Below are 14452 nucleotides of genomic sequence, written 5' to 3'. Positions count from 1 at the left end.
TGTTCTCGGAATTCTGCTGACATTTAAAAATGGTTCCGATCTCTTCCATTGTTCTGGGAATTCTGCTGAAGTTTAAAAATGCTTCGGAACTCTTCCATTGTCCCCGGAATTCTGCTGAAATTCAAAAATGCTACGGAACTCTTCCATTGTTCCCGGAATTCGGCTGAAGTTTAAAAATGCTTCGGAACTCTTTCATTGCTCAAGGAATTCCGCTGACGTTTAAAAATGCTTTGGAACTCTTCCATTTTTCTCAGAATTCCGCTGACGTTTAAAAATGATTCGGAACTCTTCCATTGTTCTCAGAATTCTGCTGACATTTAAAAATGGTTCGGAACTCTTACCATTGTTCTCGGAATTCTCCTGTAATTTAAAAATTCTTCGGAACTTTCCATTGTTCTCGGAATTCTGCTGAAGTTTAAAAATGCTTCGAAACTCTTCCATTGTTCCTAAAATTCTGCTGATGTTTAAAAATGCTTCGGAACTCGACCATTGTTCTCGTAATTCCGCTGACGTTTAAAAATGCTTCGTTACTTTTCGATTGTTCTTGGAATTCTGCTGATGTTTAAAAATGCTTCGGAACTCTTCCATTGTTCTCGGAATTCTGCTGACGTTTAAAAATGCTTCCGATCTCTTCATTTGTTCTCAGAATTCTGCTGAAGTATAAAAATGCTTCCGAACTCTTCCATTGTTCCCAGAATTCCGCAGACGTTTAAAAATGCTTCGGAACACTTCAATTGTTCTCGGAATTCCGCTGAAGTTTAAAAATGCTTCGGAACTCTTCCATTGTTCTCGTAATTCCGCTGACGTTTAAAAATGCTTAGGAACTCTTCCATTGTTCTAGGATTTCTGCTGAAGTTTAAAAATGCTTCGGAACTCTTCCATTGTTCTCGGAATTCTGCTGACGTTTAAAAATGCTTCCGATCTCTTCCATTGTTCTGGGAATTCTGCTGAAGTTTAAAAATGCTTCGGAACTCTTCCATTGTTCTAGGATTTCTGCTGAAGTTTAAAAATGCTTCAGAGCTCTTCCTTTGTTCTAGTATTTCCGCTGAAGTTTAAATATGCTTTTGAACTCTTCCTTTGCTCTCGGAATTCCGCTGAAGTTTAAAAATGCTTCGGAACACTTCAATTGTTCTCGGAATTCCGCTGAAGTTTAAAAATGCTTCGGAACTCTTCCATTGTTCTCGTAATTCCGCTGACGTTTAAAAATGCTTAGGAACTCTTCCATTGTTCTAGGATTTCTGCTGAAGTTTAAAAATGCTTCGGAACTCTTCCATTGTTCTCGGAATTCTGCTGACGTTTAAAAATGCTTCCGATCTCTTCCATTGTTCTGGGAATTCTGCTGAAGTTTAAAAATGCTTCGGAACTCTTCCATTGTCCCCGGAATTCTGCTGAAATTCAAAAATGCTACGGAACTCTTCCATTGTTCCCGGAATTCGGCTGAAGTTTAAAAATGCTTCGGAACTCTTTCATTGCTCAAGGAATTCCGCTGATGTTTAAAAATGCTTCGGAACTCTTCCATTTTTCTCAGAATTCCGCTGACGTTTAAAAATGCTTCGGAACTCTTCCATTGTTCTCAGAATTCTGCTGACATTTAAAAATGGTTCGGAACTCTTACCATTGTTCTCGGAATTCTCCTGTAATTTAAAAATTCTTCGGAACTTTTCATTGGTCTCGGAATTCTGCTGAAGTTTAAAAATGCTTCGAAACTCTTCCATTGTTCTTAAAATTCTTCTGATGTTTAAAAATGCTTCGGAATTCGACCATTGTTCTCGTAATTCCGCTGACGTTTAAAAATGCTTCGTTACTTTTCGATTGTTCTTGGAATTCTGCTGAAGTATAAAAATGCTTCCGAACTCTTCCATTGTTCCCGGAATTCCGCTGACGTTTAAAAATGCTTCGGAACTCTTCCATTGTTCTCGGAATTCCGCTGAAGTTTAAAAATGCTTTGGAACTCTTCCATTGTTCTAGGATTTCCGATGAAGTTTAAAAATGCTTCGGAACTCTTCCATTGTTCTCGGAATTCCGCTGAAGTTTAAAAATGCTTCAGAACTCTTCCATTGTTCTCGGAATTCCACTGACATTTAAAAATGCTTTGGAACTCTTCCATTGGTTCTCGTAATTCCGCTGAAGTTTAAAAAACCTTCGGAACTCTTCCATTGTTCTCGAAATTCCGCTGACGATTAAAAATGCTTCGAAACTCTTCTAATGTTCTCGGAATTCCGCTGAAATTTAAAAATGCTTCTGGAACTCTTGAAATGTTCTCGGAATTCTGCTGACATTTAAAAATGGTTCGGAACTCTTACCATTGTTCTCGGAATTCTCCTGTAATTTAAAAATTCTTCGGAACTTTTCCATTGTTCTCGGAATTCCGCTGAGGTTTAAAAATGCTTCGGAACTCTTCCATTGTTCTCGGAATTCTGCTGACGTTTAAAAATGCTTCCGATCTCTTCCATTGTTCTGGGAATTCTGCTGAAGTTTAAAAATGCTTCGGAACTCTTCCATTGTCCCCGGAATTCTGCTGAAATTCAAAAATGCTACGGAACTCTTCCATTGTTCCCGGAATTCGGCTGAAGTTTAAAAATGCTTCGGAACTCTTTCATTGCTCAAGGAATTCCGCTGATGTTTAAAAATGCTTCGGAACTCTTCCATTTTTCTCAGAATTCCGCTGACGTTTAAAAATGCTTCGGAACTCTTCCATTGTTCTCAGAATTCTGCTGACATTTAAAAATGGTTCGGAACTCTTACCATTGTTCTCGGAATTCTCCTGTAATTTAAAAATTCTTCGGAACTTTTCATTGGTCTCGAAATTCTGCTGAAGTTTAAAAATGCTTCGAAACTCTTCCATTGTTCTTAAAATTCTTCTGATGTTTAAAAATGCTTCGGAACTCGACCATTGTTCTCGTAATTCCGCTGACGTTTAAAAATGCTTCGCTACTTTTCGATTGTTCTTGGAATTCTGCTGAAGTATAAAAATGCTTCCGAACTCTTCCATTGTTCCCGGAATTCCGCTGACGTTTAAAAATGCTTCGGAACTCTTCCATTGTTCTCGGAATTCCGCTGAAGTTTAAAAATGCTTTGGAACTCTTCCATTGTTCTAGGATTTCCGATGAAGTTTAAAAATGCTTCGGAACTCTTCCATTGTTCTCGGAATTCCGCTGAAGTTTAAAAATGCTTCAGAACTCTTCCATTGTTCTCGGAATTCCACTGACGTTTAAAAATTCTTTGGAACTCTTCCATTGGTTCTCGTAATTCCGCTGAAGTTTAAAAAACCTTCGGAACTCTTCCATTGTTCTCGAAATTCCGCTGACGATTAAAAATGCTTCGAAACTCTTCTAATGTTCTCGGAATTCCGCTGAAATTTAAAAATGCTTCTGGAACTCTTGAAATGTTCTCGGAATTCTGCTGACATTTAAAAATGGTTCGGAACTCTTACCATTGTTCTCGGAATTCTCCTGTAATTTAAAAATTCTTTGGAACTTTTCCATTGTTCTCGGAATTCCGCTGAGGTTTAAAAATGCTTCGGAACTCTTCCATTGTTCTCGGAATTCTGCTGACGTTTAAAAATGCTTCCGATCTCTTCATTTGTTCTCAGAATTCTGCTGAAGTATAAAAATGCTTCCGAACTCTTCCATTGTTCCCGGAATTCCGCTGACGTTTAAAAATGCTTCGGAACTCTTCCATTGTTCTCGTAATTCCGCTGAAGTTTAAAAATGCTTTGGAACTCTTCCATTGTTCTAGGATTTCCGATGAAGTTTAAAAATGCTTCGGAACTCTTCCATTGTTCTCGGAATTCCACTGACGTTTAAAAATGCTTTGGAACTCTTCCATTGGTTCTCGTAATTCCGCTGAAGTTTAAAAAACCTTCGGAACTCTTCCATTGTTCTCGAAATTCCGCTGACGTTTAAAAATGCTTCGAAACTCTTCTAATGTCCTCGGAATTCCGCTGAAATTTAAAAATGCTTCTGGAACTCTTGAATTGTTCTCGGAATTCTGCTGATGTTTAAAAATGGTTCGGAACTCTTACCATTGTTCTCGGAATTCTCCTGTAATTTAAAAATTCTTCGGAACTTTTCCATTGTTCTCGGAATTCCGCTGAGGTTTAAAAATACTTCGGAACTGTTCCATTGTTCTCGGAATTCTGCTGACGTTTAAAAATGCTTCCGATCTCTTCATTTGTTCTCAGAATTCTGCTGAAGTATAAAAATGCTTCCGAACTCTTCCATTGTTCCCGGAATTCCGCTGACGTTTAAAAATGCTTCGGAACTCTTCCATTGTTCTCGGAATTCCGCTGAAGTTTAAAAATGCTTTGGAACTCTTCCATTGTTCTAGGATTTCCGATGAAGTTTAAAAATGCTTCGGAACTCTTCCATTGTTCTCGGAATTCCGCTGAAGTTTAAAAATGCTTCAGAACTCTTCCATTGTTCTCGGAATTCCACTGACGTTTAAAAATTCTTTGGAACTCTTCCATTGGTTCTCGTAATTCCGCTGAAGTTTAAAAAACCTTCGGAACTCTTCCATTGTTCTCGAAATTCCGCTGACGTTTAAAAATGCTTCGAAACTCTTCTAATGTTCTTGCAATTCCGCTGAAATTTAAAAATGCTTCTGGAACTCTTGAATTGTTCTCGGAATTCTGCTAACGTTTAAAAATGGTTCGGAACTCTTACCATTGTTCTCGGAATTCTCCTGTAATTTAAAAATTCTTCGGAACTTTTCCATTGTTCTCGGAATTCCGCTGAGGTTTAAAAATGCTTCGGAACTCTTCCATTGTTCTCGGAATTCTGCTGACGTTTAAAAATGCTTCCGATCTCTTCCATTGTTCTGGGAATTCTGCTGAAGTTTAAAAATGCTTCGGAACTCTTCCATTGTCCCCGGAATTCTGCTGAAATTCAAAAATGCTACGGAACTCTTCCATTGTTCCCGGAATTCGGCTGAAGTTTAAAAATGCTTCGGAACTCTTTCATTGCTCAAGGAATTCCGCTGACGTTTAAAAATGCTTCGGAACTCTTCCATTTTTCTCAGAATTCCGCTGACGTTTAAAAATGCTTCGGAACTCTTCCATTGTTCTCAGAATTCTGCTGACATTTAAAAATGGTTCGGAACTCTTACCATTGTTCTCGGAATTCTCCTGTAATTTAAAAATTCTTCGGAACTTTCCATTGTTCTCGGAATTCTGCTGAAGTTTAAAAATGCTTCGAAACTCTTCCATTGTTCCTAAAATTCTGCTGATGTTTAAAAATGCTTCGGAACTCGACCATTGTTCTCGTAATTCCGCTGACGTTTAAAAATGCTTCGTTACTTTTCGATTGTTCTTGGAATTCTGCTGATGTTTAAAAATGCTTCGGAACTCTTCCATTGTTCTCGGAATTCTGCTGACGTTTAAAAATGCTTCCGATCTCTTCATTTGTTCTCAGAATTCTGCTGAAGTATAAAAATGCTTCCGAACTCTTCCATTGTTCCCAGAATTCCGCAGACGTTTAAAAATGCTTCGGAACACTTCAATTGTTCTCGGAATTCCGCTGAAGTTTAAAAATGCTTCGGAACTCTTCCATTGTTCTCGTAATTCCGCTGACGTTTAAAAATGCTTAGGAACTCTTCCATTGTTCTAGGATTTCTGCTGAAGTTTAAAAATGCTTCGGAACTCTTCCATTGTTCTCGGAATTCTGCTGACGTTTAAAAATGCTTCCGATCTCTTCCATTGTTCTGGGAATTCTGCTGAAGTTTAAAAATGCTTCGGAACTCTTCCATTGTTCTAGGATTTCTGCTGAAGTTTAAAAATGCTTCAGAGCTCTTCCTTTGTTCTAGTATTTCCGCTGAAGTTTAAATATGCTTTTGAACTCTTCCTTTGCTCTCGGAATTCCGCTGAAGTTTAAAAATGCTTCGGAACACTTCAATTGTTCTCGGAATTCTGCTGACGTTTAAAAATGCTTCCGATCTCTTCCATTGTTCTGGGAATTCTGCTGAAGTTTAAAAATGCTTCGGAACTCTTCCATTGTCCCCGGAATTCTGCTGAAATTCAAAAATGCTACGGAACTCTTCCATTGTTCCCGGAATTCGGCTGAAGTTTAAAAATGCTTCGGAACTCTTTCATTGCTCAAGGAATTCCGCTGATGTTTAAAAATGCTTCGGAACTCTTCCATTTTTCTCAGAATTCCGCTGACGTTTAAAAATGCTTCGGAACTCTTCCATTGTTCTCAGAATTCTGCTGACATTTAAAAATGGTTCGGAACTCTTACCATTGTTCTCGGAATTCTCCTGTAATTTAAAAATTCTTCGGAACTTTTCATTGGTCTCGAAATTCTGCTGAAGTTTAAAAATGCTTCGAAACTCTTCCATTGTTCTTAAAATTCTTCTGATGTTTAAAAATGCTTCGGAACTCGACCATTGTTCTCGTAATTCCGCTGACGTTTAAAAATGCTTCGTTACTTTTCGATTGTTCTTGGAATTCTGCTGAAGTATAAAAATGCTTCCGAACTCTTCCATTGTTCCCGGAATTCCGCTGACGTTTAAAAATGCTTCGGAACTCTTCCATTGTTCTCGGAATTCCGCTGAAGTTTAAAAATGCTTTGGAACTCTTCCATTGTTCTAGGATTTCCGATGAAGTTTAAAAATGCTTCGGAACTCTTCCATTGTTCTCGGAATTCCGCTGAAGTTTAAAAATGCTTCAGAACTCTTCCATTGTTCTCGGAATTCCACTGACGTTTAAAAATTCTTTGGAACTCTTCCATTGGTTCTCGTAATTCCGCTGAAGTTTAAAAAACCTTCGGAACTCTTCCATTGTTCTCGAAATTCCGCTGACGATTAAAAATGCTTCGAAACTCTTCTAATGTTCTCGGAATTCCGCTGAAATTTAAAAATGCTTCTGGAACTCTTGAAATGTTCTCGGAATTCTGCTGACATTTAAAAATGGTTCGGAACTCTTACCATTGTTCTCGGAATTCTCCTGTAATTTAAAAATTCTTCGGAACTTTTCCATTGTTCTCGGAATTCCGCTGAGGTTTAAAAATGCTTCGGAACTCTTCCATTGTTCTCGGAATTCTGCTGACGTTTAAAAATGCTTCCGATCTCTTCCATTGTTCTGGGAATTCTGCTGAAGTTTAAAAATGCTTCGGAACTCTTCCATTGTCCCCGGAATTCTGCTGAAATTCAAAAATGCTACGGAACTCTTCCATTGTTCCCGGAATTCGGCTGAAGTTTAAAAATGCTTCGGAACTCTTTCATTGCTCAAGGAATTCCGCTGACGTTTAAAAATGCTTTGGAACTCTTCCATTTTTCTCAGAATTCCGCTGACGTTTAAAAATGATTCGGAACTCTTCCATTGTTCTCAGAATTCTGCTGACATTTAAAAATGGTTCGGAACTCTTACCATTGTTCTCGGAATTCTCCTGTAATTTAAAAATTCTTCGGAACTTTCCATTGTTCTCGGAATTCTGCTGAAGTTTAAAAATGCTTCGAAACTCTTCCATTGTTCCTAAAATTCTGCTGATGTTTAAAAATGCTTCGGAACTCGACCATTGTTCTCGTAATTCCGCTGACGTTTAAAAATGCTTCGTTACTTTTCGATTGTTCTTGGAATTCTGCTGATGTTTAAAAATGCTTCGGAACTCTTCCATTGTTCTCGGAATTCTGCTGACGTTTAAAAATGCTTCCGATCTCTTCATTTGTTCTCAGAATTCTGCTGAAGTATAAAAATGCTTCCGAACTCTTCCATTGTTCCCAGAATTCCGCAGACGTTTAAAAATGCTTCGGAACACTTCAATTGTTCTCGGAATTCCGCTGAAGTTTAAAAATGCTTCGGAACTCTTCCATTGTTCTCGTAATTCCGCTGACGTTTAAAAATGCTTAGGAACTCTTCCATTGTTCTACGATTTCTGCTGAAGTTTAAAAATGCTTCGGAACTCTTCCATTGTTCTCGGAATTCTGCTGACGTTTAAAAATGCTTCCGATCTCTTCCATTGTTCTGGGAATTCTGCTGAAGTTTAAAAATGCTTCGGAACTCTTCCATTGTTCTAGGATTTCTGCTGAAGTTTAAAAATGCTTCAGAGCTCTTCCTTTGTTCTAGTATTTCCGCTGAAGTTTAAATATGCTTTTGAACTCTTCCTTTGCTCTCGGAATTCCGCTGAAGTTTAAAAATGCTTCGGAACACTTCAATTGTTCTCGGAATTCCGCTGAAGTTTAAAAATGCTTCGGAACTCTTCCATTGTTCTCGTAATTCCGCTGACGTTTAAAAATGCTTAGGAACTCTTCCATTGTTCTAGGATTTCTGCTGAAGTTTAAAAATGCTTCGGAACTCTTCCATTGTTCTCGGAATTCTGCTGACGTTTAAAAATGCTTCCGATCTCTTCCATTGTTCTGGGAATTCTGCTGAAGTTTAAAAATGCTTCGGAACTCTTCCATTGTCCCCGGAATTCTGCTGAAATTCAAAAATGCTACGGAACTCTTCCATTGTTCCCGGAATTCGGCTGAAGTTTAAAAATGCTTCGGAACTCTTTCATTGCTCAAGGAATTCCGCTGATGTTTAAAAATGCTTCGGAACTCTTCCATTTTTCTCAGAATTCCGCTGACGTTTAAAAATGCTTCGGAACTCTTCCATTGTTCTCAGAATTCTGCTGACATTTAAAAATGGTTCGGAACTCTTACCATTGTTCTCGGAATTCTCCTGTAATTTAAAAATTCTTCGGAACTTTTCATTGGTCTCGGAATTCTGCTGAAGTTTAAAAATGCTTCGAAACTCTTCCATTGTTCTTAAAATTCTTCTGATGTTTAAAAATGCTTCGGAATTCGACCATTGTTCTCGTAATTCCGCTGACGTTTAAAAATGCTTCGTTACTTTTCGATTGTTCTTGGAATTCTGCTGAAGTATAAAAATGCTTCCGAACTCTTCCATTGTTCCCGGAATTCCGCTGACGTTTAAAAATGCTTCGGAACTCTTCCATTGTTCTCGGAATTCCGCTGAAGTTTAAAAATGCTTTGGAACTCTTCCATTGTTCTAGGATTTCCGATGAAGTTTAAAAATGCTTCGGAACTCTTCCATTGTTCTCGGAATTCCGCTGAAGTTTAAAAATGCTTCAGAACTCTTCCATTGTTCTCGGAATTCCACTGACATTTAAAAATGCTTTGGAACTCTTCCATTGGTTCTCGTAATTCCGCTGAAGTTTAAAAAACCTTCGGAACTCTTCCATTGTTCTCGAAATTCCGCTGACGATTAAAAATGCTTCGAAACTCTTCTAATGTTCTCGGAATTCCGCTGAAATTTAAAAATGCTTCTGGAACTCTTGAAATGTTCTCGGAATTCTGCTGACATTTAAAAATGGTTCGGAACTCTTACCATTGTTCTCGGAATTCTCCTGTAATTTAAAAATTCTTCGGAACTTTTCCATTGTTCTCGGAATTCCGCTGAGGTTTAAAAATGCTTCGGAACTCTTCCATTGTTCTCGGAATTCTGCTGACGTTTAAAAATGCTTCCGATCTCTTCCATTGTTCTGGGAATTCTGCTGAAGTTTAAAAATGCTTCGGAACTCTTCCATTGTCCCCGGAATTCTGCTGAAATTCAAAAATGCTACGGAACTCTTCCATTGTTCCCGGAATTCGGCTGAAGTTTAAAAATGCTTCGGAACTCTTTCATTGCTCAAGGAATTCCGCTGATGTTTAAAAATGCTTCGGAACTCTTCCATTTTTCTCAGAATTCCGCTGACGTTTAAAAATGCTTCGGAACTCTTCCATTGTTCTCAGAATTCTGCTGACATTTAAAAATGGTTCGGAACTCTTACCATTGTTCTCGGAATTCTCCTGTAATTTAAAAATTCTTCGGAACTTTTCATTGGTCTCGAAATTCTGCTGAAGTTTAAAAATGCTTCGAAACTCTTCCATTGTTCTTAAAATTCTTCTGATGTTTAAAAATGCTTCGGAACTCGACCATTGTTCTCGTAATTCCGCTGACGTTTAAAAATGCTTCGCTACTTTTCGATTGTTCTTGGAATTCTGCTGAAGTATAAAAATGCTTCCGAACTCTTCCATTGTTCCCGGAATTCCGCTGACGTTTAAAAATGCTTCGGAACTCTTCCATTGTTCTCGGAATTCCGCTGAAGTTTAAAAATGCTTTGGAACTCTTCCATTGTTCTAGGATTTCCGATGAAGTTTAAAAATGCTTCGGAACTCTTCCATTGTTCTCGGAATTCCGCTGAAGTTTAAAAATGCTTCAGAACTCTTCCATTGTTCTCGGAATTCCACTGACGTTTAAAAATTCTTTGGAACTCTTCCATTGGTTCTCGTAATTCCGCTGAAGTTTAAAAAACCTTCGGAACTCTTCCATTGTTCTCGAAATTCCGCTGACGATTAAAAATGCTTCGAAACTCTTCTAATGTTCTCGGAATTCCGCTGAAATTTAAAAATGCTTCTGGAACTCTTGAAATGTTCTCGGAATTCTGCTGACATTTAAAAATGGTTCGGAACTCTTACCATTGTTCTCGGAATTCTCCTGTAATTTAAAAATTCTTCGGAACTTTTCCATTGTTCTCGGAATTCCGCTGAGGTTTAAAAATGCTTCGGAACTCTTCCATTGTTCTCGGAATTCTGCTGACGTTTAAAAATGCTTCCGATCTCTTCCATTGTTCTGGGAATTCTGCTGAAGTTTAAAAATGCTTCGGAACTCTTCCATTGTTCTAGGATTTCTGCTGAAGTTTAAAAATGCTTCAGAGCTCTTCCATTGTTCTAGTATTTCCGCTGAAGTTTAAATATGCTTTTGAACTCTTCCTTTGCTCTCGGAATTCCGCTGAAGTTTAAAAATGCTTCGGAACACTTCAATTGTTCTCGGAATTCTGCTGACGTTTAAAAATGCTTCCGATCTCTTCCATTGTTCTGGGAATTCTGCTGAAGTTTAAAAATGCTTCGGAACTCTTCCATTGTCCCCGGAATTCTGCTGAAATTCAAAAATGCTACGGAACTCTTCCATTGTTCCCGGAATTCGGCTGAAGTTTAAAAATGCTTCGGAACTCTTTCATTGCTCAAGGAATTCCGCTGATGTTTAAAAATGCTTCGGAACTCTTCCATTTTTCTCAGAATTCCGCTGACGTTTAAAAATGCTTCGGAACTCTTCCATTGTTCTCAGAATTCTGCTGACATTTAAAAATGGTTCGGAACTCTTACCATTGTTCTCGGAATTCTCCTGTAATTTAAAAATTCTTCGGAACTTTTCATTGGTCTCGAAATTCTGCTGAAGTTTAAAAATGCTTCGAAACTCTTCCATTGTTCCTAAAATTCTGCTGATGTTTAAAAATGCTTCGGAACTCGACCATTGTTCTCGTAATTCCGCTGACGTTTAAAAATGCTTCGTTACTTTTCGATTGTTCTTGGAATTCTGCTGATGTTTAAAAATGCTTCGGAACTCTTCCATTGTTCTCGGAATTCTGCTGACGTTTAAAAATGCTTCCGATCTCTTCATTTGTTCTCAGAATTCTGCTGAAGTATAAAAATGCTTCCGAACTCTTCCATTGTTCCCAGAATTCCGCAGACGTTTAAAAATGCTTCGGAACACTTCAATTGTTCTCGGAATTCCGCTGAAGTTTAAAAATGCTTCGGAACTCTTCCATTGTTCTCGTAATTCCGCTGACGTTTAAAAATGCTTAGGAACTCTTCCATTGTTCTAGGATTTCTGCTGAAGTTTAAAAATGCTTCGGAACTCTTCCATTGTTCTCGGAATTCTGCTGACGTTTAAAAATGCTTCCGATCTCTTCCATTGTTCTGGGAATTCTGCTGAAGTTTAAAAATGCTTCGGAACTCTTCCATTGTTCTAGGATTTCTGCTGAAGTTTAAAAATGCTTCAGAGCTCTTCCTTTGTTCTAGTATTTCCGCTGAAGTTTAAATATGCTTTTGAACTCTTCCTTTGCTCTCGGAATTCCGCTGAAGTTTAAAAATGCTTCGGAACACTTCAATTGTTCTCGGAATTCCGCTGAAGTTTAAAAATGCTTCGGAACTCTTCCATTGTTCTCGTAATTCCGCTGACGTTTAAAAATGCTTAGGAACTCTTCCATTGTTCTAGGATTTCTGCTGAAGTTTAAAAATGCTTCGGAACTCTTCCATTGTTCTCGGAATTCTGCTGACGTTTAAAAATGCTTCCGATCTCTTCCATTGTTCTGGGAATTCTGCTGAAGTTTAAAAATGCTTCGGAACTCTTCCATTGTCCCCGGAATTCTGCTGAAATTCAAAAATGCTACGGAACTCTTCCATTGTTCCCGGAATTCGGCTGAAGTTTAAAAATGCTTCGGAACTCTTTCATTGCTCAAGGAATTCCGCTGATGTTTAAAAATGCTTCGGAACTCTTCCATTTTTCTCAGAATTCCGCTGACGTTTAAAAATGCTTCGGAACTCTTCCATTGTTCTCAGAATTCTGCTGACATTTAAAAATGGTTCGGAACTCTTACCATTGTTCTCGGAATTCTCCTGTAATTTAAAAATTCTTCGGAACTTTTCATTGGTCTCGGAATTCTGCTGAAGTTTAAAAATGCTTCGAAACTCTTCCATTGTTCTTAAAATTCTTCTGATGTTTAAAAATGCTTCGGAATTCGACCATTGTTCTCGTAATTCCGCTGACGTTTAAAAATGCTTCGTTACTTTTCGATTGTTCTTGGAATTCTGCTGAAGTATAAAAATGCTTCCGAACTCTTCCATTGTTCCCGGAATTCCGCTGACGTTTAAAAATGCTTCGGAACTCTTCCATTGTTCTCGGAATTCCGCTGAAGTTTAAAAATGCTTTGGAACTCTTCCATTGTTCTAGGATTTCCGATGAAGTTTAAAAATGCTTCGGAACTCTTCCATTGTTCTCGGAATTCCGCTGAAGTTTAAAAATGCTTCAGAACTCTTCCATTGTTCTCGGAATTCCACTGACATTTAAAAATGCTTTGGAACTCTTCCATTGGTTCTCGTAATTCCGCTGAAGTTTAAAAAACCTTCGGAACTCTTCCATTGTTCTCGAAATTCCGCTGACGATTAAAAATGCTTCGAAACTCTTCTAATGTTCTCGGAATTCCGCTGAAATTTAAAAATGCTTCTGGAACTCTTGAAATGTTCTCGGAATTCTGCTGACATTTAAAAATGGTTCGGAACTCTTACCATTGTTCTCGGAATTCTCCTGTAATTTAAAAATTCTTCGGAACTTTTCCATTGTTCTCGGAATTCCGCTGAGGTTTAAAAATGCTTCGGAACTCTTCCATTGTTCTCGGAATTCTGCTGACGTTTAAAAATGCTTCCGATCTCTTCCATTGTTCTGGGAATTCTGCTGAAGTTTAAAAATGCTTCGGAACTCTTCCATTGTCCCCGGAATTCTGCTGAAATTCAAAAATGCTACGGAACTCTTCCATTGTTCCCGGAATTCGGCTGAAGTTTAAAAATGCTTCGGAGCTCTTTCATTGCTCAAGGAATTCCGCTGACGTTTAAAAATGCTTCGGAACTCTTCCATTTTTCTCAGAATTCCGCTGACGTTTAAAAATGCTTCGGAACTCTTCCATTGTTCTCAGAATTCTGCTGACATTTAAAAATGGTTCGGAACTCTTACCATTGTTCTCGGAATTCTCCTGTAATTTAAAAATTCTTCGGAACTTTCCATTGTTCTCGGAATTCTGCTGAAGTTTAAAAATGCTTCGAAACTCTTCCATTGTTCCTAAAATTCTGCTGATGTTTAAAAATGCTTCGGAACTCGACCATTGTTCTCGTAATTCCGCTGACGTTTAAAAATGCTTCGTTACTTTTCGATTGTTCTTGGAATTCTGCTGATGTTTAAAAATGCTTCGGAACTCTTCCATTGTTCTCGGAATTCTGCTGACGTTTAAAAATGCTTCCGATCTCTTCATTTGTTCTCAGAATTCTGCTGAAGTATAAAAATGCTTCCGAACTCTTCCATTGTTCCCAGAATTCCGCAGACGTTTAAAAATGCTTCGGAACACTTCAATTGTTCTCGGAATTCCGCTGAAGTTTAAAAATGCTTCGGAACTCTTCCATTGTTCTCGTAATTCCGCTGACGTTTAAAAATGCTTAGGAACTCTTCCATTGTTCTAGGATTTCTGCTGAAGTTTAAAAATGCTTCGGAACTCTTCCATTGTTCTCGGAATTCTGCTGACGTTTAAAAATGCTTCCGATCTCTTCCATTGTTCTGGGAATTCTGCTGAAGTTTAAAAATGCTTCGGAACTCTTCCATTGTTCTAGGATTTCTGCTGAAGTTTAAAAATGCTTCAGAGCTCTTCCTTTGTTCTAGTATTTCCGCTGAAGTTTAAATATGCTTTTGAACTCTTCCTTTGCTCTCGGAATTCCGCTGAAGTTTAAAAATGCTTCGGAACACTTCAATTGTTCTCGGAATTCTGCTGACGTTTAAAAATGCTTCCGATCTCTTCCATTGTTCTGGGAATTCTGCTGAAGTTTAAAAATGCTTCGGAACTCTTCCATTGTCCCCGGAATTCTGCTGAAA

This window comes from Phyllobates terribilis, unplaced genomic scaffold (genome assembly GCF_046119375.1).
Source record: "Phyllobates terribilis strain yellow unplaced genomic scaffold, ASM4611937v1 Scaffold_5__5_contigs__length_657084704, whole genome shotgun sequence".
Classification (NCBI taxonomy): domain Eukaryota; kingdom Metazoa; phylum Chordata; class Amphibia; order Anura; family Dendrobatidae; genus Phyllobates; species Phyllobates terribilis.
Note: the sequence above shows the minus strand (reverse complement) of the source record.